Raw genomic sequence first — 27,471 nt, forward strand, 5'->3', positions numbered from 1 at the left:
GCGCCATTCAGTCAGGGATGCCTACGGTCTCCTTCACAAACAGTCCCCGCGACTGGTGTCCTGACCCGGGGACACTGGGGCTCAAACACTATTGGTTTACTCCAGCTGTCAGACTGCACACCCCCCAGTGCTCTGGTCTTTTCTGACCACGACCGTCTCATTGATTTGGATCGGAGGCTTTGTCTGGGAACCGTCCACATGTTTTATTCTGAACCAATAGACATTTCCTAGGCCCCGAGGAGACGGACAGCCGAGGAGGTTCAGTCTGCAAACTGTTAGTCTGAGAGGGCAGGCTTCCGAGTGGCCCGGCCGGGAAGTCCAGCGTGCGCCTGGGTTCTGAGCACGGCCGGCTGGACCAGAGCACCTGTGAGGGTCGTCCGCGGACGGTGAGGTCAGACCAGGATGCTCTCCCTCTGCCCCCTGCTTCCCCCACACCCCCACACCGCACCGACAGTGGGGTTTGCCGGCAGGAAACTTGCTTCTCCAGACTGGCCAGAAAAACCCTGACCTTTGGTTCTCCTGGGCAAATGACAGGCCATCCCGTAGACCTTCCTTCCTCGTGCACCGGAGGGCCCCGACTGACGGCCCGCAGAACGAATCAGGGAGGATGACGACAGTGTTCCCAAGCAGAGAGCCCCGGATGGCGACTCGATGAGCTCCCAAGACTGGTCTGGCCCAGTCTTTACTTACACCTTCCATCTTTACCAAACTTGGGCGCATACAATGGACCACGCACAGATAGCTTTTGGCCGAGTGACTGGATTTTCCGGGGTCCTTTCTGTTAGCAGTAGCAGGCAGGCAAGAAAAGTGTGGGAGGGTCACTTTGAGAACTGGAAATGTTTTGACCTATGGAAAAAAGCAGGAAATGAATAATGTCCTTGCCGGAGGCCGTATCTGAGCTAAGTCACGTGAAATGTGGGTGTGACAGGTGTCAGGATGAGACAAACAAAGCAGGGAACGTCTCTTCGTCTTACGTACGTCCCCGGGGATGCTGGAGCGCACCGCCTCCTGCCCTATCTCGCTGCTTCCCACAAGTGCCCACGTTCCATCCGTTCTTCCCCCGCAGTCAGGGTGACCTTTTGAAAATGCAAATCAGACCACCTGGCTCCCCGTACAAGCCTCTAATGCCTTCCGGTTGCAGTTAGAATGGAACCCAGCGGCCGGCCGTGGCCTCCAGAGGCCTGCCTGCCTGGCCCCTTCCCCTGCTGCTCTGGGCACACCCGGAGGTGTGGGGTGGGGCCTTGTTCCTGCCTCTGCCTGGTGCGTCCCCTCCCCATCTTTGTGGCTGCCTGGCACCTTCTTGCGATTATGATCTCCTCCGCGGTATCGACAGGAAGGACTTTGATTGGCCCTCCATTCCAAGTGTATGTCCCCACGGCTGCTTTGTATCAACCACGTTTCTTATTTTCTGTATTTTCTGATGCTTTGGCGTCTCGGGGCCTTGCTGATCCTGGAGAGGCCACCCCTCCCGGGGCTAGCTAACTTCCTGGAGGAGGTAAGCAAGTTGCTTTTGAGCATAAACCTGGCCCGTACCTCCAACCACTTCCTTGTCTGTCATGCACCGAGCCCACATTCCCGCTGTCCCACACCCCCAGGGCCAAGTACTGGATGCCTGGGGACCCCTCTGGCACAGAGACCGCCCCCAGAATTATTCACACCATTCAGCCCTAAACTTGTTCAGCTTGACCCCACCTTGCCCATTCCTTCCTGTGAAACCCACACTGAAGCTTCCCGCCATGCTGTCCCCTGGATCAGGGCTTCCTCACGGGGCCTTGCCCGGCATGGCACGCCCTCTTCTCTTGGGAGCCGTGAGTGATAAATTCTCCTTTTGGGGTACTCGTTTCCCTGCCCGTCATCTTCCCACACCTTGATTGTTTCTGTAATGTTTCTTTACTTTTGAGAGAGCACAAGTGGGGGGGGGGCGCAGAGAGATCCAAAGCGGGCTCTGCCCTGACAAACAGTGAGCCCAGGGTGGGCCTTGAACTCACGAACCACGAGATCATGACCGGAGCCAAAGTTGAACGCTCAACCAACTGAGCCACCCGGGTGCCCCTTACCACACCTTGACTAAAACAAATGCTAGGTAGGGGTGCCTGGGCAGCTCGGTTGGGTAAGCGTCCAACTCTTGATCTTGGCTCAGGTCATGATCTCACAATCTGTGAGCTCAAGTCCTGTGTCGGACTGTGTAGTGACAGTGCGGAGGCTGCTTATTCTTTCTCTCTCCCTCTCTGTCTGCTCCCCGCCGCCCCCCCCAACTCTCTCTCAATATAAAGAAATAAACATTAAAAAAAACAAATCCCAGATACATTTAGAAAATGTTTTTATTTTTGAGAGAGAGAGAGGAGAGAGAGTGCAAGTAGAGATGTTTGTATTTTTGAGAGAGAGAGAGGAGAGAGAGTGCAAGTAGAGGAGGGGCGGGGAGAGAGAGAGAGAGAGAGAGAGAGAGAGAGAGAGAGAGAGAGGATCCAGAGCAAGCCCTCTGCACAGAGAGCAGTGACCTGGTGCAGGGCTCGAACTCACAAACCGTAAGATCACGACCTGAGCCGAAGTCAGATGCTCAACTGATTGAACCATCCAGGCGCCCCAAATCCCAGGCACGTTTTAAACACCTGTATCCATGTAGCCTCCCCTCCATCACACTATCTTGCTTTTTGTTCTTTGGGGTCTTCGCAGCATCTGAGAGTATCTCGCACATTGTTGATCTGATTTACTTTCTACTTGTGAATACAGGCTGCCGCCGCTCCAGGACACAGGTGTCGTGTGGGTGGGGGATCTTCTGTCTGGTCAGCGTCCCTACTGCCTGGGGAAATGGACAGGCAGAAATTCTTGTGTGAATGAAGACACTGGTAGAGGTGATGAGAAAATCAAATGAAAGAGTGTCTGGGAAATCATTTTGAAAGTTCTAAAGCACTATACAACTAAAATGGTGTGTTTCCTGGTGGATACCACCAATCTCTAAGATTAAATATTTCCTTAAACCCCATCATCTCTTTAGCCCATAACCTGCCCTCCCCTAGCGCACTGACGATGCGCACTGGATGACATTCGGAATGACTGCGTCACTATATTGTACATCTGAAACGAATACGGCACTGTGTGTTAACTAGCTGGAGTTAAAAACAAAAAATGATTTAAAAAATTAAGCATTTCGTAGAGCATCACGAGCAGACCTCAGAAGAGCTTCATGGAAGTACTTCCATCCATTTTCCTGCAGGTGAGGCCAAGAGATCTATATCGGTTTCATAAAAAGTTCTTATTAGGGAAAATTATGTCAAAGCTGATGCTGAGAGCCCTGTGTGCTTTTCCTGCTTCCTGGGAAATTTGACTACAGTTCCCAGCACCTTCTGCCATTAGATCTGGTCACATGATCCTTTCTAGCCAATGGCATGCGAGTGGAATTTCTGGGCGCCACTTGGCCAACTGGCGACCAGAAACACCCATGGAACCCTCTAGACTCTGCCTTCCCAGGTGAGCTCGGAACCCCTGGTGGAAAGCGGGAGTGATGCACAGCAGAAGGAGTGCCTACATCACTGCTAGGACAGGTGGCACTCAGTGGCCAGCCACGTTCGTTTGGGACTTAACCTGAGAAGGTGTTACTGAGTTAAACCAGTGGGGTGCTGTGACCACCTGGTTCCGTAGCTGTTGTCTTCCCTGATGGGGGCGTCCAGTTGGGCACAAGCATCGTGATGACGAGGGTCCAAAGTCCTCCTGGCACTGGGAGATGTACGTGCCCGAGGATCAGAGGGTGTGGCTCGGGCTCTTCTGGGGGCCCAGCATCTTGCCTTGATTGGGTTAAAAGGGGGCACTCCCGAAGAAATGAAATCCATGCCTGTCAGTGGGGCAGTTTGCAAAACTCTAAACTGAGGCTGCCCGATACTGCTTGTCTGGGCCACGGGCAAATCGCCAGCGGGTGGAGATCCGATTTCCTCCCTGAGATACAGCTTGTTCCCCAGGCCCGGCCGTCCGCAAGTGGGAAGGACCGGCTCCCAGCTGTCACTCTGCGTGCTCTTCCCTTCCTCATTGCTCTCCCACATCCCGGCTGGTCCCCTGGCCCCCAGGCGAAGCTGCCTCCTTTCTAAGCCCCTCATCTCGCACCCTCCACCCTCTGGGTACACCGTTCTCTCCTTCTTGCACAGGATCCCTCTCTGGGCCGTTCAGAGCCCTCCTGTGCCCTCAGCCGTGTCAGCCTCTAGCAATGGTGGGAGGCAGGCAAAGGTGCCACATTCAGGGGCACTCGGGCTTTCCTCCATGGGCTCAGGGAAGGGAAGACCAAACAGGGAATACCCTAATGCTTTCTCTTTCTGTCCCTGGGGGAGCTGGGGAGTCGCTGGCCGGGTTGGGTTTTGGAGGACCTTAAATAAAGACATGCGGGTGCTTTCCTATCTGCTGCGGTTTCTCCTTTTATGATTCCAGCTTTTGACTTGCCAAGGCTGGGGAAGGTGACAGTGCTGGTTTCCTTGCCCGTAAAGAACCCTTGAGCTCTGGCATGAAGGGCTCATGGAGACACGGTATCGAGACTTCCCCGGTATTTAGAACAGGCGGGTCTCCTGAGGAACCAGGCGAGTAACTTAGATTCTAACCCTGGTTCTGCACTAACTGGTTGCGTGTCTTCTGGTAGGTCCCTGGTCTCCGGACTTCTTTCCTCCCGTACAGCATGGTGGTGGGTTTCTCAGTGCTTCCTCTCCACTGCGAGCTTTAAAATGTAATTTATTTTTGGGGCGCCTGGGTGGCTCAGTCGGTTAAGCATCCAGCTTCGGCTCAGGTCGTGATCTCGCGTTCGTGACTTCGAGCCCCACGTCCGGCTCTGTGCTGACGGCTCAGAGCCTGGAGCCCGCTTCCAAATCTGTGACCCCCTCTCTCTCTGCCCCTCTACCACTCATACTCTGTCTCTCAAAAAATAAATGTTAAAAAAATTTTTTTAATGTAATTTATTTTTTCATATCAGGTAAATGAGCTTTGTCTCTCTGGTGATTCAACTCTTAGGTGACGTGTCACATTGTCTTCCCAGTGACTTAGCTGTACTTTAAGAATACATCCAACTGATTCGTTTAGTTTGCTTGTTTTATTTACTTATTTATTTATTTATTTATTTATTTATTTAATTTATTTTAGAGAGACAGAGAGAGAGAGAGACACACACACAGAGTGTGAGCCAGGGAGGGGCAGACAGAGAGAGAGACACACAGAATCGGAAGCAGGCTCCAGGCTCTGAGCCTTTAGCGCAGAGCCCGACATGGGACTCGAACCCACGAACCACAACATCATGACCTGAGCTGAAGTCGACTGCTTAACCGACTGAGCCACCCGGGCCCCCCTTTGTGTTTTACTTTTTAAATTTAATCTTTTAAATTTTTTTTTTCAACGTTTATTTATTTTTGGGACAGAGAGAGACAGAGCATGAACGGGGGAGGGGCAGAGAGAGAGGGAGACACAGAATCGGAAACAGGCTCCAGGCTCCGAGCCATCAGCCCAGAGCCTGATGCGGGGCTCGAACTCACGGACCTCGAGATCGTGACCTGAGCTGAAGTCGGACGCTTAACCGACTGCGCCACCCAGGCGCCCCTAAATTTTACTCTTTTAATTGTGTAACGACAATTAGCATGAGGCCCCCTAGTAACGGACTCCATGGGCACAGCATGGTCGTGTGAGCTACAGTCACAAGGTGCAGCTGACGTCCGGACCTCATTCTCCTCTGCAGAACTGCCGCTCGGGACCCCTGAGCAACGGCTTCCCGCTCCCCTCCCGCAGCCCTGGCAACTGCCTTCTACTCCCGTTTCTCTGAGTGTGGCGATTTTAGATGCCTCCTGTAAGTGGAGTCATGCCACACGTGTCTTTTTGTGATAATGTGGTGTTTACATACAATAACGTATTGTTCGGCCTTTGAACAGAGGGAAGTCTCAGTGTTTCTAAACTTGGATTATGGCAGCAGAGTTGACATGCAATGTTACGTTAGCATCAGGTGCGCGGTCTCAATGTGCTTTGACTTGTGACTGGAGAGGTCTCGGGGGTCCTCAGAGCTGCCGTGGGGGCCTTGCGGGGATGGGCTCGTGCTGTCCCCTCCAACCCACACCCGCTTCCCGCCACATTTGTGTTGCTTGTGTATTCGGGCTGCAAAGAGAGAAAGGATCCTGGGCTAGATGATCCGAATGTGATGACAGTCCTCATGTCCGGTGGTCGTGTCACATAACGTCTTCATTTTTCATTCAGAATAAGAGAAAGATGCAGTCCCCTTTTCCTTAGTCTTCTCTTGGTTCTGAGGCTCTTGACTGTCTAAAACGGGACAGGGCTGAAAGCTACCTTCCGGGGCCCGTGCTTGGGCAGCACATGGCAGGGACGGCACCCAGGGACATGCCTATCTCGGCTCCGTCCTTGTAAGGGGAGCCCAGGAAAGGCTGCTCCAGCACCTTCTCAGGCAGGTAACGTCCGCCGGTGACACGGCACCCCCTGGGTGAGCCTGGCAGCCCGCCAGGAAACCCGGCTGCTCGCTGGTGAAATGTTAGCGCGGGTGGTGCCTCAACCATCCCTGGTCCCTCTGGCGGTTTCCCAGCCCCCAAAGGATAAGACAGTGAGTGCCACCCAGACTGGCTGTCCTCCTGCAAGCGGCCACCTGTGACAGATGTCACAGTGTGTGGGAATAAACATCATGCGTCGCTAATTCCTCTCGAGACGCCGGGGGGGGGGGGCGGTGGGGTGGGGGGGTGGGGGGTGACTATCTAAGTTTTGGGAACGTGAACTTGTACTTCCGGGACCCTGCCGAGATTGCAGAGCCCACAAGGTGGCGCGTGAGCCACAGGGATGATGGACGGGCCCTGGAAGGACTGTCAGGAGCCTGTGCAGAGGACCTCCCTCCCGCAGACCCTTCCCGCGCGCCCTGTCCCTGTGTCACAGTTCTGTACTCCCGTATTCCTGGTCTTGCACCCGTCTCTAGTTTTCTCTTCTGTGGAAGCAGGGCCCAGGCTCCCTGCTGCTGCTCTAATAAAGCTCACGGCAACGGTTGGAATTCTTGAAAATCCATTTAATGCTTCCAACTCCAGCGTGCACTGGATTTTGGGTTTTTTTTTTTTTTTTAACATTTATTTATTTTTGAGACAGAGACAGAGCACGAACGGGGGAAGGTTAGAGAGAGGGAGACACAGAATCTGAAACAGGCTCCAGGCTCTAAGCGGTCAGCACAGAGCACGACGCAGGGCTTGAACTCATGGACCGCGAGATCGTGACCTGAGCCGAAGTCGGATGCGTAACCGACTGAGCCACCCAGGTGCCCCTGGATTTTGTTTTTAAGCCCTCCTCAACTCAAAATATTAGAGGATGTTTGTTTATGGACTAATCACATGTCCAACAGCGGACTGGCATGTAGAATGTAGGAACTGTCAAAACTCATACCCTGTTATAAAAGGGACAGAAGCACGAGCTGACGTTTCGTCAACAAGGATAGATACGTGCGGTGGTGGCTGTGGGTGTGACGAGCTATTCGACTTGGCTAGCCAGAGAGGAATGTCATTCCAGCCGCTATGAGAGATCGCTAAGGAGCTGGTGAAATGGGTCAGACAAAGGATTGGGATAACACCCCAATCCAGTTAGGTGTTATCCAGTTTCTGGATGACTGGATCTCTGATAGGCTGGAAACTATCAGAAACTGGATCTCTGATAGGCTGCTGGCGGGGAGGCCCACGAGCACCACTCCTCTGGAAAATAATTTGGCAGCTTCCCTCGAAAGGACCGGTAGACTTGCCATATACCCTGGCAGTCGCAGTCTTGGGCGTTTATCCCAGAGAAAGGAGAACTTATTCCCACCCAGACGTTTGCACACACGTGTTCACAGCACCGCTGTTTGTAATAGCCCCAAACTATCGGGACGATGTGATTTCAGAAATGGAAACTAGGTTGTTCTGGGTGTGTGTGGGGGCGCGGAGATGGGTTGGGGTGAGGGGGAGAGAGCAGGTGTGGCCATAGAGGGTATCAAGAGGGAGCCTTGGATGATTCGGCCCCTCCCCTGCTTGCACATACTCTCTCTCTCAAAAGTAAGTAAATCAACATTAAAAAAATACCGATGCTGGTGATGGACATACAAAGCCACACACGCGATAAATGTCCTAGAGCCACACAGGCACACCTAGGTGAGTGCACGGGTAACTGGAGAAATCTGAATGAGCTCGGGGGATTGTACCAATACCAGTTTCCTGGCTGTGATTTTGAAGAATAGCTACACAGGGTTTTAACACTGGGGGAGATGGGGCGAAGGGTACGTGGGGCCTCCCTGTCCATTTCTTCCTCTGAATCTTCAACTATTCAAAACAGATATATATGTATATATCCATCCAGTGGAGACCAAAATTGTTTACCAAGAAAAATTTTATGGAAAAAAAACTTATGGCAAGAACACTGGGCCAGACCAGACCTAAGGAAGCCTGTTCAAGTCTTGTTTTGTCTTCGCTGGCTGGGGGAGCTTGGGTAATGCACTTTCGATCTATGAGTTTTGATTGCCTATGGATACAGGAGGGGTTATAACAATTGCTCTATTTCAAAAGCTTATTGTGAAGATTCAATGAGATATTTTATAAAGAACATTTCATACTGCCTACAGCATTGCCGTGCTCAATACATGTTAGTTCTTCCCATAATAGAAGTTATAATCATGATATGAATTTAAACTTATGCATACAGAATAGAAACTACCAATTGTCTTTCCAGAGAAGCTGGCCATGTTTTCAGATTCTGGCATTTGAGAGATCATTTGGAAGATTCTCCAGTTTAATTTTGCTCTTAAAAGTGTCTTGGCAAGGGTATTTGTATGTCTGTATGTGTGTGTACATTTGGATATAGGATGCAGAGTGCTTCCTACTTAGCACTTTACCATATCAGTAGTTTGACTACAGGGAATTTACAACTTCCTATCTCTGGTGTCTGTTTTCTGCCGTCCATCATTGCCAGAGATTCGTCTAGGCCACTAAGTGGCTACTGCTACAGAATTTATTGTTATACGCACAGTTTATGCAAGAAAGGAATTTTCGGAAGACTCTTAGTTGAGTGATAGCCTTCAATAACTTTACCACATCCTCTGGGACTATCTTGATGATAATGTTTGAAGAACGGGCTGGGTATTTTGGCTGCGTGGTGGTTATTCATGTCAGACATTCGCTGGCTACTGTGTTGAACGTTAGCCCATTGTTGGAGAGGTTCTGGAAGACAGCCACCCAGGGGCCTGACATCCGTTCTCTTTAAGTTTTTCATGAGATCTTGAGAAGGACTTACATTTTGGTAGATCCTGACTCGGTTTGCACTGACTCTGCCTTTCTGGCTGTTCAGACAGACAGTGGGCCAGTGGAATGGATGTTTCTGTGACATTTAAGTTTCTGGCTTCCTTGACTCGCCTGGTCTAGTTGTAGCAGTTTCGCTTACATTTCTTTCTTTTTTTTTTTTTTTTTTTCCGCTTACATTTCTTATTTGGACCAACAACATTCTCTCTTTTGGTTTTAGCTTTGGAATTCTAGACCTGTGGTTTCAGAATGAGCAGTTTTGCAGCCCAAGGGTAAGGGGGAGGGAGCTCACAGAGCCCCGCGAGGAAGCTGGCGTGGACGCGATCTGCTCCGTATGGGGCTCCGAATTCCTGGTGGGCATGGTGGAGAGCTCTGCGGGGCCCGGAACACCCCTGGATGCATGATCACTGAAACCCCTCTCCCTAGCTCATGATATCTGTGCCTCCCCACAGCTGTTAAATTCTCTATTTCCAAACTTGTGGCGGGCTGGCCATCCCAAGATCACTCATCTATTAAATTTCTTTCTTTGCCGCTAGAAACATTTCCTGGGTGTAAAAGATACTCAAATTCATGGATTCCAACGAAAGCCTCTTGACTTCTGGTTTGTTCTTCTCTGATCTCCTTCCAAATTCTCTTCCCTCCTTCTTATATCTCTGTCTCCATGCTCATTGGCAGAACTGTACCCCAGCACCTGGCGGCCCCAGCTCCCCAGTCCTCTGCAGAGTGGTGTGACAAATCTGGGGACTGGATTTGCGGGATATTTACCCATGGAGACAATAAAGCCCACCCTCAGAGTTCTACCCACTGATTATTCACATAATGTGAAAAATAAATGGAGCTTGTTAACATCGGTGCTATTAGCATGTTAACTTTTTAAAAAACCATTTTAATGATGATTAAGTAACAATTGGATACTGCATTATCAAGAGGTCTCTGTTTTTGTGTACATTGGCTTGTTCTTAATTGGCTCATCTCTGAGGATGGGGCGTGAAGGCAGGAGTTGAAGAAGCTGAGATTTTGAAGAGTTGTCACAGACCTTTTAACATTTTATAACTAAATTTACGAGAAGTTGCTTCTAAAACATTCTTATGAGTGGACGGACTCCCTTGACATAAATAATTCAACATGTCTTAATTAAATATTCCAACTGAGGTTTTGGTCACTTCCTTTTCTTTTGGTTTATTGTACCAAATTGCCAAGTTGAGAAACGTTGTTAAAAAATTAAACGAGTATCTCTTATCATTCAGAGAGCTTTTAAAATTCTATTTGAAATAGACACTTCCCGGCTTCAATCGGTGTTAATCTTGGATTAACTTCCTTTTCCACATCAACTAAAGGAATTTGGGACACACACTGAGTCTGGATCCGAGTCACTAATATTGACACCTCAAAACTTAAAAATATGCGGCGAAACTAAAAAGTCAAAAAAACGGGTTTGTCCTAAACATGCGCTCAGCTGACATTCAAACCCTTTTCTCTTTGCCAGCCTTGTCCTGCGTGGGCCAGATGCTCTAGAGTGCCTCATTTAATCTTTCAGGCATCTCTGTGAGGTTGTGTTACCATTATGGCAGGTGGGGAAACTGAGGCCACAAGTGTTAAAGTAATTTTCTGGAGGTCATCGATTCTATCCAGAGTTTCTCAGCACAAAGGCCATGAACTTACCTGTGTCAGAATCACTCAGGGTTCCAAAGTGCAGACTTGGAGAGCTTTTAGAGTTTTGGAACTGGGACACATTGATTTTTTAACTGCCTCCCTAGGCTGTTCGTGTAACCACCAAGGTTAGGTTACTACATTTATAGCATAGATGTTTCTGGACACATGTGAATTCTGCTCATGAACAAAAACTGCATTGCCCAAGCGGATTAGTCCGTTGGAAATTAGTGAGAGAGTGGGAGCAGTATTTTCGAACCTGAGAATTCAGACCTCCATGTGTCTTGATGCTTTTTTGCATTAATAATGACTCCTAGTCAGAGCTATCTAAGTTCTCTGTTGATTTCCCATGACTTTTGACTGCTGACAACAATTTGGGCTCTTAGGGTCTCATTCCCTTACGCTCATGTTTTCATGAGGGGATTTACTGCTGTGCATCAGTCCAAACACGGTGAGAAAACAGAATCCATGCTAGGCCTTTGGACAGAGGGAGTTCAGTGCAGGGGATTGGTCACACAGATGGCCGAAGACCAGAAGATTCCATGGGGATGGTGGGCCATTGAGCAGTCGGGAGCAGGGGAAGATTGACAGCAGGACAGCAACACCGTTGCATCCCACCTCGTCTGGGGGACACTCGGAGGGAGGAGTGTTGTCAGAAGCAGAAGCTGGGCTGGGTGGCAGGTTCGAGATGCATCCAGGGAGTGCGACAGTCAGGAAGGAGCTGCTGGGGATGGGGCCTGAGGCAGAGAGGCCTGGTGCCTTCCTTCACCTTCCATGGGTGCCTCTCGTTAGCCAAATCTCCAGAGAGTTGGCTGAGAGCCTGAGCTCCCTGAAATGCAGAGCAAGTGGGGGAAGTGAAAGCGAGGGGGCTGAGAGCGAGGGGCCGGTGGTGGGTGCACACTTCGTCCTCGGGGAGGGGGACCACCCACTGTTTCCCTCTCCCCTGCCCACACGAGGAGGAGGGATGCATGTGACGAAGCGTGGCCGCACGGCTCCCTGCTGGCCCCCGCTGAGCCACGGTTACCTGGTCAGGGCCCTCTGCCAGTCACAGCTCTTTTCGCGTCCATGGCCCCCAGCTCACGGGCCCAGGTGGGGTCCTCCCATGATCTCATGCCATCAGCAGTCAGAGCCACACCGGCTCTAACTTCTGGCTTCAGAGAGGGAGGCGAGATCTATCTGGGCCTCCACGGTGGGGAAGATGTTGTCGATGTCCTCGTCCAGGGAACACATGATTACGTTAGGCTACACAGGCGAATTAAGGTTGCCGATCAGCCGGTCTCAAAATAGAGAGAGGGTCCGGATCATCCAGGTGGACCCCACGTCGTCACGAGGACCCTTAAAAGTGGAAGAGGGAGTCAGCGGGCAATGGAACTACCAAGCGTGATGTGTGATGAAGGCTGCCATTCAGACCGAGTGGGGAAAGAACCCCACTCGGGATCAGTCTTACACAACTGGCCTTTTATCGGAGGAAACGGACCTCCCGCCCCAACACCAGTCATGCTCAGAAGTGAATTTCAGAGTGTTGAAGACATAAATACAAATAATCCTAAATGAGAAGTTTGGGGATAGCAGCGTTACAGCTCGGAGTGAGGAGGCGTACGTGCTTGAGTGAGACTAGAAGCACGAACGCGTGAAGGAAGGGTGGGCAGTCGTGCCCACAGAAAAACGTGGGGCCTCTGTGTGCCAGGGCTGCGCAGAGCAAGTCAGAACAGGAGGGACACACCGCCAAGCACACCGCGTGTGCCGTGAGAGTCCGCCTTCCCCGCTTCACAGCAGCTCCTGCCAACAGGTGAGGAGGACCCAGAGGAAGGGGTCCGCAGGTGTGACCGCAGACAAGTCCCAGACCAGCAAACACAGGTGGCGTGGAGCTGTTGCCCTGGGCGTGGTCCGTGAGGTTCCCGTTTCTTGTTTCTGGCCGTGTTGTTTTAAACCTCGTTTCTCAGGTTTTAGTCTTCCTTGGCCCCACAGTTCTACGCTTTCCAAGTGGTTGGATTTCTCTGGACTCTCTTCTTGTTGTGCTTACCTGGTTTTATTGAGCAAGGGTCAGAAAGTATCTTCTGGGCGTGCCTGGGGGCGCTCAGCCGCTTAAGCACGTGACTCTCGGTTTCGGCTCAGGTCATGATCTCACCGTTCGTGGGTTTGAGTCCCGAGTCAGGCTCTGTGCTGACAGCGTGGAGCCTGCTTGGGATTCTCTCTCTCTCTCTCTCTCTCTCTCTCTCTCTCTCTCTCTCTTTCTCTCTGCCCCTCCCCTGCTTTCAAGTGAGCTCTCTCTCAAAAATAAGTAAATAAACTTAAAAAAAAAAGAGAAAGTATGTTCCATATTATCTCTGTCTTAGGCAGAACATACACAGATAATGTGTATGAACTAATAAAATTTTTATTAAATATTCCCTTAGTGTTCTGAAAATGTATATTCTGGTTTGGGGTGTAAAAATTTTAGACATAGTTCTTAAATATTATACTAAGGTTGTTACTTGTGTTACTCAAATTCTTAAACCTCATTTTTTCTATTTAATCCATTTCTGAGAAACACGTTTCTTGTTTTCACAGTTTCTCCTTGAATTTACGTATCTTTTGCTCCTCTGTTTGATGAGTATTTTGATGCTCGATGATGTGGCTGAGGATATGTGACTATTGTATTTTCTTTGTGAATTCTTTTTAACCGGTACGAAATCACTCATTTGCCCCATTTAGGAATGTTTGCCCTGGGGCGCCTGGGTGGCTCAGTGGGCTAAGTGTCCAACTCTTGATTTCGGCTCAGGTTATGATCTCATGATTCGTGAGATCGAGCCCCACGTTGGGCTCTGTGCTGACTGTGTGGAGCCTGCTTGGGATTCTCTCTCCCCTCACCCACATGCTCTCTCAAAATAAATGAGTAAACATTAAAAAAAAAAAAGAATTTTTGCCTAGAGCTCTCATACGGGTCTTGCTATACCTACTGCCTCTCCCTTCCTTTATTTGCTGGTGTTTCCTGTGTCATTGGGTTTGGATTGAGTCTCCTGTCAACAGCATGCCCTGAACCTGTCAGACGATGCCTTTAAATGGGGGCATGGAACCTGGTAAATTAAATTACTGACATGTCCTGAGTTATCCCAGGGAGCAAATTTTTTGGTCTTCCGTTTACATTTTGGATAGCCACCAGTCAATGGAAATAAGATGTGAAACTTCTAAATTACCAGAGGAGAGAAAGAGAAGGATTTCCACCGAGCCCGGAAGCATAGAGAGAGACAGAACTCAACGAGGAAGGCCACACATTAAACCAAACCCACAGCTACCTTCCTGGGACCTTCAGTATGTGTTCTCCCCAGCTGCCCTGTAAAGGTTTTTTAGGAGCCCCTCGGAATTTCCGATTTCAGCTACTGATGAGTTTTTTCTTCTATTAAGGTAATTTGGAAGTCCGTTCTTGAATCCTGAATTAAAGGCAGTGACGACAGTCACTTAACTGGGTACTTGCTGGCTCAGCCTGTGATCGCAAAGCCGCCCGTACTGCTGAGGGGTTGCTTGTAGGGCCGCAGTGGCGAGGCCGTGGCACTCAACGCTCCGGGTTAATAGACTTACGCGTTTATTCTGGTTTTCTAGGAGATGTCAGGAAAGTGTCTTGGTGACAGAGCACATTTTGAAATCGGTCCTCGGTTTATGGCTGTTTGTTTTATGCTGATATCTGGTGATTCTTTGCTGCCTATTAACTTTTCTAGTCCGTATCTGGATTAAGCTGGTGTGAATGATCTCAGGAACCGTGCAAGGCAGTGCTTTGTCTCCCCATAGTAAACCTCACCCTGGCGGGGAAGGTGCACCAGTAGGAAGCCCTCCCTTTAAGGACCTGTCTGGGAAGGGCTGTCTGTCCTCCCGCTGAGGGCTACAGGGTCTCCGGCTCCCCACCACCCCTCCCGGCTCTTAGCTGTGCAGCGCGCGCGCACACACACACACACACACACACACACACACACAGACAAAGCTGCTAGAGCAACGTGAACAGATACCCACTTCGTCTAAAGTGATGACAGTGTCCCCTAAGCCCCCAAAGGCAAGGCTCTCTGGTTAAAATCGTTTCAAGATGAGTACTTTTCTGAATAATAACACTTCTGTTAAAAAGTTAGGAAGAGACCGGATTGAAGAGTGAGGCTTGGTCCCAAACGTAGGGAAGCCCTCCCTGAAACTGAAGCCCCACACTGGCGGGCCCACCAAGCAGCAAGCTGGAAGCGGGAGAGGACCGCATCCCACCGGTTGGTGCAGGTGGGCAGGGCAGGGCGCACGGAGGGACGGTCGCAGGGGCATCTGCTGCGAACGCAGGTGGCGGGAAGTGCCTGGCATGGCCCTGCTTCTGAGACCCGATAAAACAGGAGCATGAGGTCCTGGCCCACAGTGGTGCTGCATCGTCCTGCCCGGGAGAGCGAAAGGAAGACTGAAGTGAGCTGTCATTGGCGGGCCTGGGGAAAACGGAAATCCCTTCTGTGTGGGCTGACGCACAGAGCAGGGGGGACGCTCACCCTCCTTCACACACCCCTCCAGCTGACGTCATTTGGGCTGGGGTGCTCTGCCCTTGCGTCCCATACCCACCCATCGTCTGCACTATCCAGAAGTTTCTCAAAGACATTCTTCCGTGCTGGCACTATTCCGGCTCCCCGGTGACCTCTGGTTCTCGTTTCAGAGCGCTTTGATTTCGAAGGGATGTGGAAAGGAGGAGATAGAAACACGTAGACAGTCCCCCCTCTTGGGCTGAAAAGGTGACGGTGAGACATGGAACCCGAGGGAGATGTCGGGGAGAGATGGGACACGAAACCAACCCAGGATCGACAATATTGCAACCGGGGGGCTCGGGAGAAGCCAGTCAAGTAGGAGGTTTCCACCTGCAGAGATCTGACAGTCTTGATCGGAGACGCCAGCGTCATTGGTGTCCAGGCGCCAGTGTTGAGTGGAGAGCTGTGCTCGTGCTCCGGGGCGGCTTCACCTCTGCTGTTCGTGTTTAGCATCTGCGTTCCCATGGCAGCCATTCCAAGATTCCTGTATCTTCCTCTTCCACGTAATCCTTGTCGTCCTTCAAAGGCGAAAACTCGTTCCGTGTCCTGTGTGAGCATCCGTGCAGACCGGTCTTGTCCACACTGGCAGTGCAGCCCACCTATGGGCGAGCGCCCCCTATGGACTACGATGCAGCAGTGAGCATCCCAGGTGCCCCTTCTGAGTCACTTGAGAATCTCCTTGTCCGTGTGTCCTTTGGCGCTTGTAGAGACACGGCATCCTTTCAAAGGCCGCAGCCCGTGGGTGCCTAGAGGTGGGGCGCTGGCCACCGAGCCGCTGAGTCTTTAGGGCCCTCATGTGCGTCAGTTGACGACTCAGCGCCCTGCTCTTCTCTGCCCTGGATGCGGGGAGTTACCTTTCTCTGCTCCTTTCTCCCTGCCACGGGGACTCTGGTGCCGGATGGGAGGGAGGAAGGAGAGGAAGTGGGGTGTCCACACCCACTTTCTGCCTCAGGCAGGTCTCCTCGGTGCTCCTGCTCTTATGGAGCAGCCCCTCCCCCGGGAATCCCGACTCCAGCCCCCACCCCCAGCCCATGGTGCCCCCCCGCTGCTAGCCCTGGGATGCCCGCCTTACCCCCGTAAGTGGGAATGGCGTCTGCTGGTCTGATATCCCAGCTGCCTTGTCACCCCCTTTGGGTATCTTCGTTCTTCCAATACCTGTGTACATTTTCTGTGTTAAATTCCCTTTGTTTGGGGCGCCCGTGTGGCTCAGTTGGTTGAGCGTCGACTACTTGGTTTTGGCTCAGGTCATGATCTCGTGGTTCATGAGTTTGAGCCCAGCATCGGGCTCTGTGCTGATAGCATGGAGCCTGCTTCATTTCTCTCTCTCTCTCTCTCTCTCTCTCTCAAAAATAAATAAACTTAAAAAATTGAAATTGCCTTTGTTTGAAATTCTACCCTGGCTTCTATTTTCTGACCGGACCCCAAAGGATGCAACGTGTCCAAGTAGCTTCTCAACAATTCATTTATTGATTAAGAAAATATGTGCTCTTTCCACGTGCCAGGCACAGTGCTGGATGCCAGGGATTTAAAACTAAAAAGAGAAGTAACAGAATAAATACCTGTTGTCTTAAAATCCAGTGATTGAAAGCTGCGTGTGAGGGACATCCTTCCCGCCTGGAGCCCCGAAGCGCCCCCAGGCCCTGGAGATTAATTAGACAGCTTTGTGCTTTGGGTACAGACCTGAACGCTCTCACGGAAGGGGTTTCAGAGTGTACATAGACCGCCGTGTTCCCGCTAGTGGTGAAACGTCAGATTCTCATTTGGACTTCCGATCTGGCTCTGAAGTGACCGGGGATGGTTGTGGCAGCTGAGGACTGAAGCCTGCATTTTACATGAGGCTGGGGTTTCGCAGCTGCCGACTCCTGCCATCCTGCCAGGAGTGTTCCAGCTCTGAGTGCAGAGACAGCCAATTTCTACTCCACCTCTGGCACTTATCAAGGGCACAGATGTCCTAAAACCCCCTTATATTCTTGGAAGAAGAAGGGTCAACATCACTGCTGAACATTCTCGCAGCCGACGCCCAAGTGTTCAAAGTGGGGTGAAGCCCTTGAGGTGGCTTTGACCCCTCAGAGTGCCAAGTGCCCCTTCTGAGCCAGCTTCCACATCCTCCTGATGGGAGCCGAGGTCTCAAGCTGCGTGAGGAGGGCCCTTGCCAGACGCGCCCTGGACTCTGGGCTCTGGGTCTCTGGGTCTCTGGCAGGGCTCCGTGTGGCCTTCCCGCCAGAGCTCTGCACTGTCCGCACACAAGCTGATGTATCAGTCAGCGTTTATCAACCTCTGAAGTGCCATGCCCAGAAGTGACATTTCCCAGGAATTGAAGCCTTTAGAAGCTTGGGGGGCGCGCGATGTGATAGGTGGGTGATTCATTGGGTACTGGGCCATTTGGAGTTTCCTTGACTGTGCGGGTGCTTCCTGGTACCCTGGACGGTGATAAATGATGCTCTCCTAGGAGCTTGGTCACAGAGAAGGTTTCTCTTGGGCTGGTGAGCTGTACAGTTGCATTGGTGTAGAACAGAGTTCTTAATTGTTCTTTTTTGAGGAATGAACGTGGACCCGTTGAGAATTTGATCAAGGCTGTGGACCCTTTCACTAGAAAACATATTTGCACATAATTCTGTGTACAGTCTCCTTTAAGCCCATAGGTCCACGGCCCCAGACCAACAGCCCCTGATATAGGGTACGCACACCTGATGCGTGCTGGGAGAACTGGAAGGCACTTTACGCACAAGAGATTTGCCCTGTGATGCAGTCCCGTGCCATGCTTGGCTTTTGGGGCATTCGGCCCACATAAACCGAAGAGGGGCAAAGGCTGTGCACTCACGGCCAATGGGAATTCAAGTTCGTGTGCTCGGACGAGGGGCCCCGTCCCCTCTGTGCCATAGCTCTCTTTGGAGGTGGCTGAAGTAGCCGATGTCTGGGGTCTCCTTCACTGCAAACATCTCCACGTGGCTTCTGTTCCTATCACTGCGTAGAAAGCAGGCCTGTCAAGTTTGCCAACAACCTCGATCTTTCCGAAGTTGACGACACTTTGATTCTTCATCTCTCATGAGAGTTTGGCAGCATCCAACCCAGCTGGTTGCTCTTTCCTTGAAATTTATTTCGTTTGTGACTTCTGTCAGGTTTTCTGCGACTTCTCTGGCCTCTTGTGCCCAGTCTCCCGTGCTGGTTCCTTCTCTTATGTTGGCATCATAAGTGTTGGGGTGTCCTACAGCCCCATCCCAACATCCAGTTCATCTCTGCCTGTGTTATTTCTCTACATAGTTTCACCCAGTCCCATTGCCTTAAAATTCACGATGCTTGATGTCTCCAGTCCTGACCGCTACTCTGAGCTCTGATGCAGATGTCCAAGCACCTACTTGAAATCCCTGCTTGGGTAGAGAAGCATCTTGAAATCAACATGCCCAGATGAAGTTCACGACTGCAGTAAGATGCCGTTTTCCTGGGGCTCAAAGGGGGAGGCGACTAGTTAGCAAATTAAACATTTACGAAACACCCTTAATTGTTTTTTCTTTCCCCTTTTCTTGACCACCCAGGCTGTCTGAAAACACAACCAGACTTCCACCTCCAAAATAGATCACTGTTCCATCAGTGCTCTCCGTTTGCTCCTGTAGGGCGCCTTTCACCTGCACCTGTCACCTGGAGCGATGGAGACAGTTGTCTCACGGGCCTCCCGCTTCCTCTCCCACCTCCCAACCACGCTTCTGCCAGCAACCACAGTGACTTTTCATAAACACGTCTCAGCTGGCGATACAGCGTTCACCTTCTAAAGCATGCTGAGGCTTCCTGTTAGAACAAAATAAAGCTCTTTCCCACGCCCCCCACGACCTCCATCACCTGCCTATCTCAGACTCTCAAATTCTTCACTAGCTGGGCTAGTGTTGCAGCTAGGCTCCATGGTTCTTAAATATGCTAGGTTCTTCTTCCCTGGGCCTAGAGAATTCTAGAGGAAATAGAGGACACTCATCAATCTTCGTGTATATGCTGCCTTATTTCATCAATCATAGCCCAAGCCCTTGAGAGCGGGGACCCGATTTTATGCCCCATACCTTCAACATTTCCACCTTTGCCTCCAACCACCTGCCTTTGTCTCTAGGACAGTATCTTGCACTAATTCACTTAAGACTTTATTTATTGAGCACCTACTTACATACCAGGCTCTGTGTTAAGCACTGGGAATGTGGATGTTAGATGCTGAGAATTGTTTCTCTCTTAGTCTAGAAATAGGAGCCATCGCATGGTGATGGGAGTGAAGAGATACTTGCCGTAAGAAATGTGAGATGCGTGAAAGCAAATTTCAGCTTGGGTAGAATTTTGCCGTTCTAATGAATTTTGAAAACTATCGCGGGGTATCTTTATTATTGCTTTGGGTTAGCGATAGACTAAATAGTGCCTTAGTTGCTTGCAAAAGTAAATATGATTTCCCAAAGTGCCAAATTCACTTCTAGGCTGTAGCTGAGAGAGTCACACGTAATGGGAACTTATGCTGTTCCTAACTCAGGTAGACAACAAGCAAGGTAAACCCTTCCAAGTCTTCCTTCCCCTGCGATAAACATCTTCTGCTCAGAGTTTTGCTGGAAACACAGCAGAACTATAAATCCAAGCATGTTAAAGAAGAGACTGTTACTCTTTTAGCCACACTCTTCTTTCCGACTTACACAACCGCTACAAGATGTTAGGTGTGAGGTTATCTGTGTTCAGGTGTTATATTTAATGGGAAGACTCTACCTTATATCTTTGCTTCAAAGCTGTGCTGTGTCTTAAAAAAATTTTTAAACCAGCCTTGCCAGGTTATAGCCAAAAGCTTCCTTGCTAGTGTAAATGTAATTAGCTACCAGGTATAAACATTGCTTAGAAGCTTAGCTTGTGTAGTTTAGTGAGCAAGTGTAGGCCTTCCTTGTAAACTTTAAGCTGCTAATTACAGAAGATCAGAACAGCTTGGTTCGTCTTAGACAGAGCTGGGATATTCTGTGCTGGCGAAAGATCACGGGGGGCTTATGGAAGTGAGTGATATGGTGTTAGTTATTTAAACAAATTTTTTAATGTTTATTTTATTTTTGAGAGAGACAGACAGACAGACAGAGCACAACTGGGGGAGGGACAGAGAGACAGGGAGACACAGAATCCAAAGCAGGCTCCAGGCTCTGAGCTGTCAGCACAGAGCCTGACATGGGGCTAGAACTCACGACCTATGACATCATAACCTGAGCTGAAGTCAGATGCTTAACCGACTGAGCCACCCAGGTGCCCCAGTTATTTTTTTAAAAGTATTTTCTTCCTTTTCTGCTCAAATAAAAACTGGAAGCAGATCTGATGAGGAGTTAGTATCCAAAATATATACAGAACTTCTACAACTCAGCAGCAAAACATAAATAACCTAATTTTAAAATGGGCAAAGGACAAGAATTGATATTTCTCCAAAGAAAACACACCAGTGGCTAATAAATACTTGAAAAGGTGCTCAACCTCATCACGGAAACGCAAAGCCAAACCACAGGGGGCTCTGCAAAGCGCTCTGCAGAGGGACAGCTAGCACCCCTTCTGTGACAGAGGCCCCTAACACCTCAGCCTTTGCAATGAGGCCTCGCATCCTCTGAGTGTTTCCGTTCTCTTCGGGGGGAAGCAGCAACGGCCCGCTTCCCAGCAGCATCCTTTAGCGGGCCCAGATTTCAGGCTGGCCTGAGTTCTGTTTCTGCCCTGCTCAAACTGGGCTCTGAGTGTTTCGTTTGACTTTTACACTGAAAGGGTCACAAACAGTTCTCAAATCTGAGAGAGCTTGTTGAATACTGTATCCCCATGTTGAAGATCCGTAACGCCAGCCAGTATATTAAAGTCCAGAGCGTGTTTCTGACGTAAAGAAACGAGCTTAGCTTTAGTCAATCTGATATTTCCAAATGTACACAGACACAGAACATGTTTTGATCAGGGCAGGTTACTGATACTATCGGGATGGGACTCTCCGGAAACCTTGGATTAGGTGAACCTCCAGGATCAGGCCCACGAATCCATCCCATCCTGTCCACTGCTGCCTTCCCACACACGTCTTCAGATGGGAAGGGAGGGCTGTCTCGTTTTTCTGGAGCTCCACCTGCTACCATGCCTCAGTGTATCAGGCCGAAGGATCATTCCTATCCTTGCTCACGTTATAATTCTCCCAGGAACCTCTCTCCACCATTGTTGCTTACATTTTAGTGTACAAATTAAGTACTTATCATCTATGAAATCTTGCTTAATTTCTGCCATTATTCTGTTAATAACAACGGCTAACACTTCATGAACCTTTGTTACGCACCATAAACTCTGGCTAAAGCCGTTGTCGTGCGTTATTTCACTCAGCTGTTAGTGTCCTCTGAGGACGGGTATATGATCAGTTCTTCTAGACCTCGGCTTCCTGATCTGTAAAATGAGCACAGAACCCTCATCCGAGGCCACACAGCTGGTATGTAGCAGGCCTATGAGTCAGATTCGCTTCCGTCTGACTTCAGAGCCTTCCCTCTTAACCGCTATGCTGTCCCTTGTCTCACAGAAAATCCTTACCAAATCCCTGTGAAGGTTTGATCAGGCTAGTTTGGGAATTTGGTTCCTTACTGTCTTTTAAAATTCACTGCTTTATGCTAAATATGCCATCTTCATTATGTTGCACATTCAGAGCTTAAGTCAAGACGATAGACATCTCTCAAGAACTACTTGTCATTTTCTTCCAGGTAGCTGGGGAGAATGGCAGCTGTCTAAATCCACATATCACCACATACAAAAGACACTACAAAACAACCCATAAAACAACATAAATCCAGGATGCTGGCATAATTAGAAGACAGTTAATGTGCAAACTTCAAGTTGCTTTTAAATTTAAAAAGAAAAAGAAATCTTGTTCAACCACACCGCTCAGCCTTTTCTTTGGTAAAGCTTTGTTGTGGGCAAAGGCAGTCTGATTTATAAACCCCAAATCCTGCACAGAGGGAAGGGGGCAGCAGGTACAAACATTCTAAAGTCACCGCTAGAAGGATAGAGTTCTCCTAATTGTGAAAATATTGAATAAATTGTGTTAGTACACTGCAGCACTGATTTTAGGAAACAGACTTAAAAAATATGTGATTGCAGGTAGAAGTCTTCAAAGAAAAAAAAATAGCTTGTTGGGAGAAAAAGACAAAAAAAATAAGGGACAGGCACTTTTGGTGACTGGGTAGTTTAAAAAAAAAGGAAGAAAAAGGAAAAGTTAAGGTCTTGAAAGACAAAAGAGGGTTCACAGCCACTCCATGCATGAAGAAGGACTCACCCTCCAAAGAATCTGGACGATGCTATACAGATAAGGAGGACGCCATGACCCTAGAGTAGAAATCTTAAAACCACCACAAGTATGCAAAATGAACAGTGTGAAACTGAACAAATCTATAGGAAGTTACAGCAACAATGAGAAAAATGGGAATCGACACACGTCAGCTGTTGAAACCCCTCCTATTAAGATAACCACCAAGCAAAAGCAGAAGAAAACCAGCAGGTGTGGTCCAAGGGAATTAAATATGTCACAAATAGACATTTATAAGAACCACCTTGAATCAGAAGTCAGAAATTAAAAACAAAAATGGATAGAAAAACCAAAAATAATGAAAGAGTTGATTGAGCTCGGGAAAGAAATGAAGGAAAAAGACAAAATCCTCTCAGAAGGGAGGACGACTCCAATGAAATGCAGTTGGGGGGGCATTGAAGAAATGCAAGAATGCAATCAACACATGAAAATAAGATAAAAGAAGTCAAAAGGATCAAAGAGAAAGAGGTTGAATGGGGAGATGAGCAAAGAGGAAACAATATACATATAATCGAAGTCACAGATGTAGAAAATCAAACAGTGGAAGGGAACTAATATGTAAATTGTGGTCCAAGAAAATTTCAGGGACATAAAGGAAGACCTGAATTCACACATTTGAAGGGGCCACTGAGTACCTGGGGAAACAAGAGGGAATATCAACTTTGTGATGTATCCTAATAACACTATTGGACTTGAAAGATAAAAATCTTCCAAGGTGTTCAGATTTTAAAAGATTAAATAATTTACAAGAGCAAAAGAATCTGTAATTGGAATTCTCAAAACCAACATAAAAAGCAAAGCAACAATGGGACAGAATTTCAAAAAACCCAATGAAAGAAAGAGTGAAAAGAAACTTGATTTTCAATCCAGCTGTGAAGCATCAAGGCTATAGACTCTCGACAACTTGGGGGGTTGTGTGCCCATGGCCCTTTCTTGAGGAATCAGAGAGGGTGAGTTTCCTCTGGACAAGAGATCTGGACTAGAAAAACTCCAGGAAAATGACAATAATGTGCAGGGTAGCCTATCTGAGTGTATAAAAGGCTAACACGAGGGTGGAGACAAGGCGGAAAGACTGGTACGCAATTGTTATACTTAACGAAGAACAGACATAATGTGACTGAACACCAAGAGGAAAAAGTAGAAGGAAAAAGGAAAGAAAAGTAAACTAATATATTGTCTGTTGGGAAATAGGTGGGAGTGGACATATGTCATTAGTATTGATACATCAGATGGTAAGGAATTCACAAAACAAAGAAAACTAAGGATACCAAAAAGGACACAGGTACAATGGTAAAAACTATAGCAAAAATGCAAATATTCCTAAATACAAAGGAATGAAGATTTTACAAATAAAGGCATCTGGGTGGCTCAGTCGATTGAGCATCCCACTTTGGCTCAGGTCATGATCTCATGGTTTGTGAGTTTAAGCCCCACGTTGGGCTCTGTGCTGACAGTGCAGATCCTCTGTGCCCCTCTCTCTCTGCCCCTTTCCCACTCTCTCTCTCTCTCTCTCTCTCTCTCTTAAAAATAAATAAATATTAAAAAAGAAGGAAAGCATACCTGTGATACTGAGAAAGGAACATAGCAAAATAACATAAAACACATAATTTATAAGACGTTATGACCAAGTTGATATTTGACATATCAGTCACACAATAATTAGGAATGGAATTAACTATTAAAATATGAAGATTTGTAGGTTGTTCCATGAGGCAGGACACAACAATTACCTAGCAAGAGATGACCTAAAACAAAGTGATTCAGAAGGATAAAAATAAAGAGATGGGTGGAGGGATACCAGACCAGTAGGGGCAGTGAGAGAGACAAGATTGCAATCTGATACTAGCATTGGCTGTGAAGAACTGATTACTGAGCGCATTAAGTGTGACAGACGAGGATATTTTAGAATGTGAAAGCACAGTGTGTGATAGAGATGTATCAGTGCTGAATGTGTGTGCAGCAATGAGCCCCCAACCCTGTCGCTGTTGTGCAGCAGAATTATGGGACATGTAAGATCTGGACAGAAACATGGTAGCACGCAAGCATAGGAAGGATCACCCTGACAAAATCAGTAAGGACACAGAACACTGAAACAGTAGGACAAGGGAAATCTTGTGGTCCATATTGAACGAGACATTCTGATAATAGAGAATGTGCCTTCGTGTCAAGCTGATGCGGCCCACTTACAACCTTACCTGTATATCAGTAAATGTGAAGAAACACCTATGAGTCCCCCAAAGTGAGATACTACAAATTTCTTTGACTACGGTAGAATAAAACTAGAGATTGTTAACAAAATCCAAAAAGAAAAAAGGTCCTTCCTCCTGGAACCATGTTATTAACTCTTGGGTGAAAGAGAAAATGAAAATTACCATCGCAGAAATTTGTAAACGCTGATGATAAAAACTGCGTATCAGAATCTGCATGGTATATGTCGAGCAGGTGACCAGAAGGAAATCCGTAGCTCTAAACGTTATCAATAAAAATGGAAGAGTGAAAGTACAACCAGGAAAATAGCAGAGTCAGTTCGAAAAACCGGGGAAATAGTAGAGTCAACCGAAAGTGAGCACATGGAGGGGAATGGTAAAGATAAAAGCAGAGACTAATGGGGCACTTGGATGGCTCAGTCGGTTGAGCATCTGACTTCGGCTCAGATCATGCTTTTGAGGTTGACGAGTTCGAGCCCCACGTCGGGCTCTGTGCTGACAGCTCAGCCTGGAGCCTGCTTCAGATTTTGTGTCTCCCTCTCTCTCTGTCCCTCCCTGACTCATGCTCTGTCTCTCCCTGTCTCAAAAAATAAATAAACATTAAAAACAAATTAAAAAAAAAAGGCAGAGACTAATGATGTAGAAAACTCTATACCAAATCAATTGAAGCCCTGCCGTCTTACAAAGTTACTAAATACGCAAAGCACTAGCTAACTTGGCTAGAAAAAAAAGAAAGCACAAAAGTACAAAATAGATGCCAAGGGGAACTAACAGTTGAAATTCTGGGAGGGGGGCAAGGCTAGATCTTCAGATTACCCCCCGTTTGAGGTAAGGGGGCTCACCCTTTGGACATGCACGAACAAGTCACTGACAGGTCGTGACCTCGGGCAAGGCAGCTCCATGTGGCTGAGGGCGGTTCCAGCGACACGTGCAGCTGTGAGCCCTCGGCCCACACTCCCAGCATCGTGGTCCGAATGCAGTGGTCCTGCAGGGGGCCTCTGCGTGGAGTGGCACATCCTGTGTGATCATCTTTGTGTTAAAAGTTCAGGGGCACCTGGGTGGCTCAGTCAGTTGAGCGTCCGACTTCAGCCCAGGTCACGATCTCAGGGTCTGTGGGTTCGAATCCCGTGTGGGGGGCTCTGTGCTGACAGCTCAGAGCTTGGAGCCTGCTTCCAATCCTGTGTCTCCCTCTCTCTCTGCTCCTCCCCACTCTCACTTTGTCTCACTCTGTCTCTCAAAAATAAATAAAGGTAAAAAAATTTTTAAAAAAAGTTCATTCACCAGTGCTCAGGCACGTTAACTTTAACACAGTCAACAGCTGTGTTCCTGATAAAAATGGCTTAATCCTGTACTGCCTTCCCACCGAGCCTGTTGATGCGGAATATGTGTGAAAACATCTCAGTCTCTGAAATCCTAAAAGCCGTCTATATTAATTATTGCTGCATAAGAAATGACTCTAAGACCACACACAGGCGTGACCTGGCTGGGGGTTTCTGGGTCAGGCACCCAAGGTGTCAGTCAAGCTGTTTGTTGGCTAGGGCTGTGGTCATGCGGGTCGTGCCAACTGGGGCTGGGGGTTCGGCTTCCGAGCTCACTCCCGGGGCTGTTGGCAGGACCTCTCCGTGGGGCCGCTCCCCCCACAGGGCTTCCCCCACAGTGAGTGAGCCGGGGGGAAGGAGAGAGACACACAGAACAGTCCCGCCTCTCTCGGCCTGTGAACCACAGGAGGGAAGGAGTGTGCTAGCACTGCCTTAACAAAGTACGAGCTAGGTACGAGTTAGGTGGCTAACGCAACAGAAGTGTATTGTCCCGCAGCTCCGGAGGCCGGAAGTCTGAGACCAAGGGGCCACCACTGTTGGTTCCTTCTGTGAGCTAGGGGGGAGAATCTCATCCACACCCCTCCAGGAGCTCCTGAGGTTGCTGGCAATCCTTGTTTGCCATTCCTTGGCTGGTAGATGTATCCCCCCACGTCCGCCTTCCCTGTGCGCATGTCTGTTTCTGTGTCCAAATTTCCCCATTTTCGTAAGGATGCATCGGGCCCACTGTAATGACCTCGTTTTAACTCGATTACCTCTGTAGCGACCTTACTTTTAAATAAGGTCACTTTCACAGTTACTGGGGGTTAGGACTCCAGTGTCTTTTTTGGGGAAAACACAGTTCAGCACAGCAGAGTGGAACCCTGTTTGTTTTGGGGACTGGCAGGAAAAGGGCATCCTTTGGGCTGGGGGCTGGGTGGGTGAGGCTGGGCCAGCTGATGGGAAACAATTGGGTGGTGGAGTTCACAGGCATTCTCTTGCATCTTTCTTTTCTTTCTTTTTTTTTTTTTCCTTTTTTAAAAATATAATTTATTGTCAAACTGGCTTCCATACAACAGCCAGTGCTCATCCCAGCAAGTGCCCTCCTCAATGCCCACAACTCACTTTCCCCTCCCTCCCATCCCCCATCAACCCTCAGTTTCTTCTCTGTATTTAAGAGTCTCTTATGGTTTGCCTTCCTCCCTCTCTGTAACTTTTTTTTCCCCTTCCCCTCCCCCATGG

The sequence above is a fragment of the Lynx canadensis genome, chromosome A2 (assembly GCF_007474595.2).
Source record: "Lynx canadensis isolate LIC74 chromosome A2, mLynCan4.pri.v2, whole genome shotgun sequence".
Taxonomy (NCBI): Eukaryota; Metazoa; Chordata; class Mammalia; order Carnivora; family Felidae; genus Lynx; species Lynx canadensis.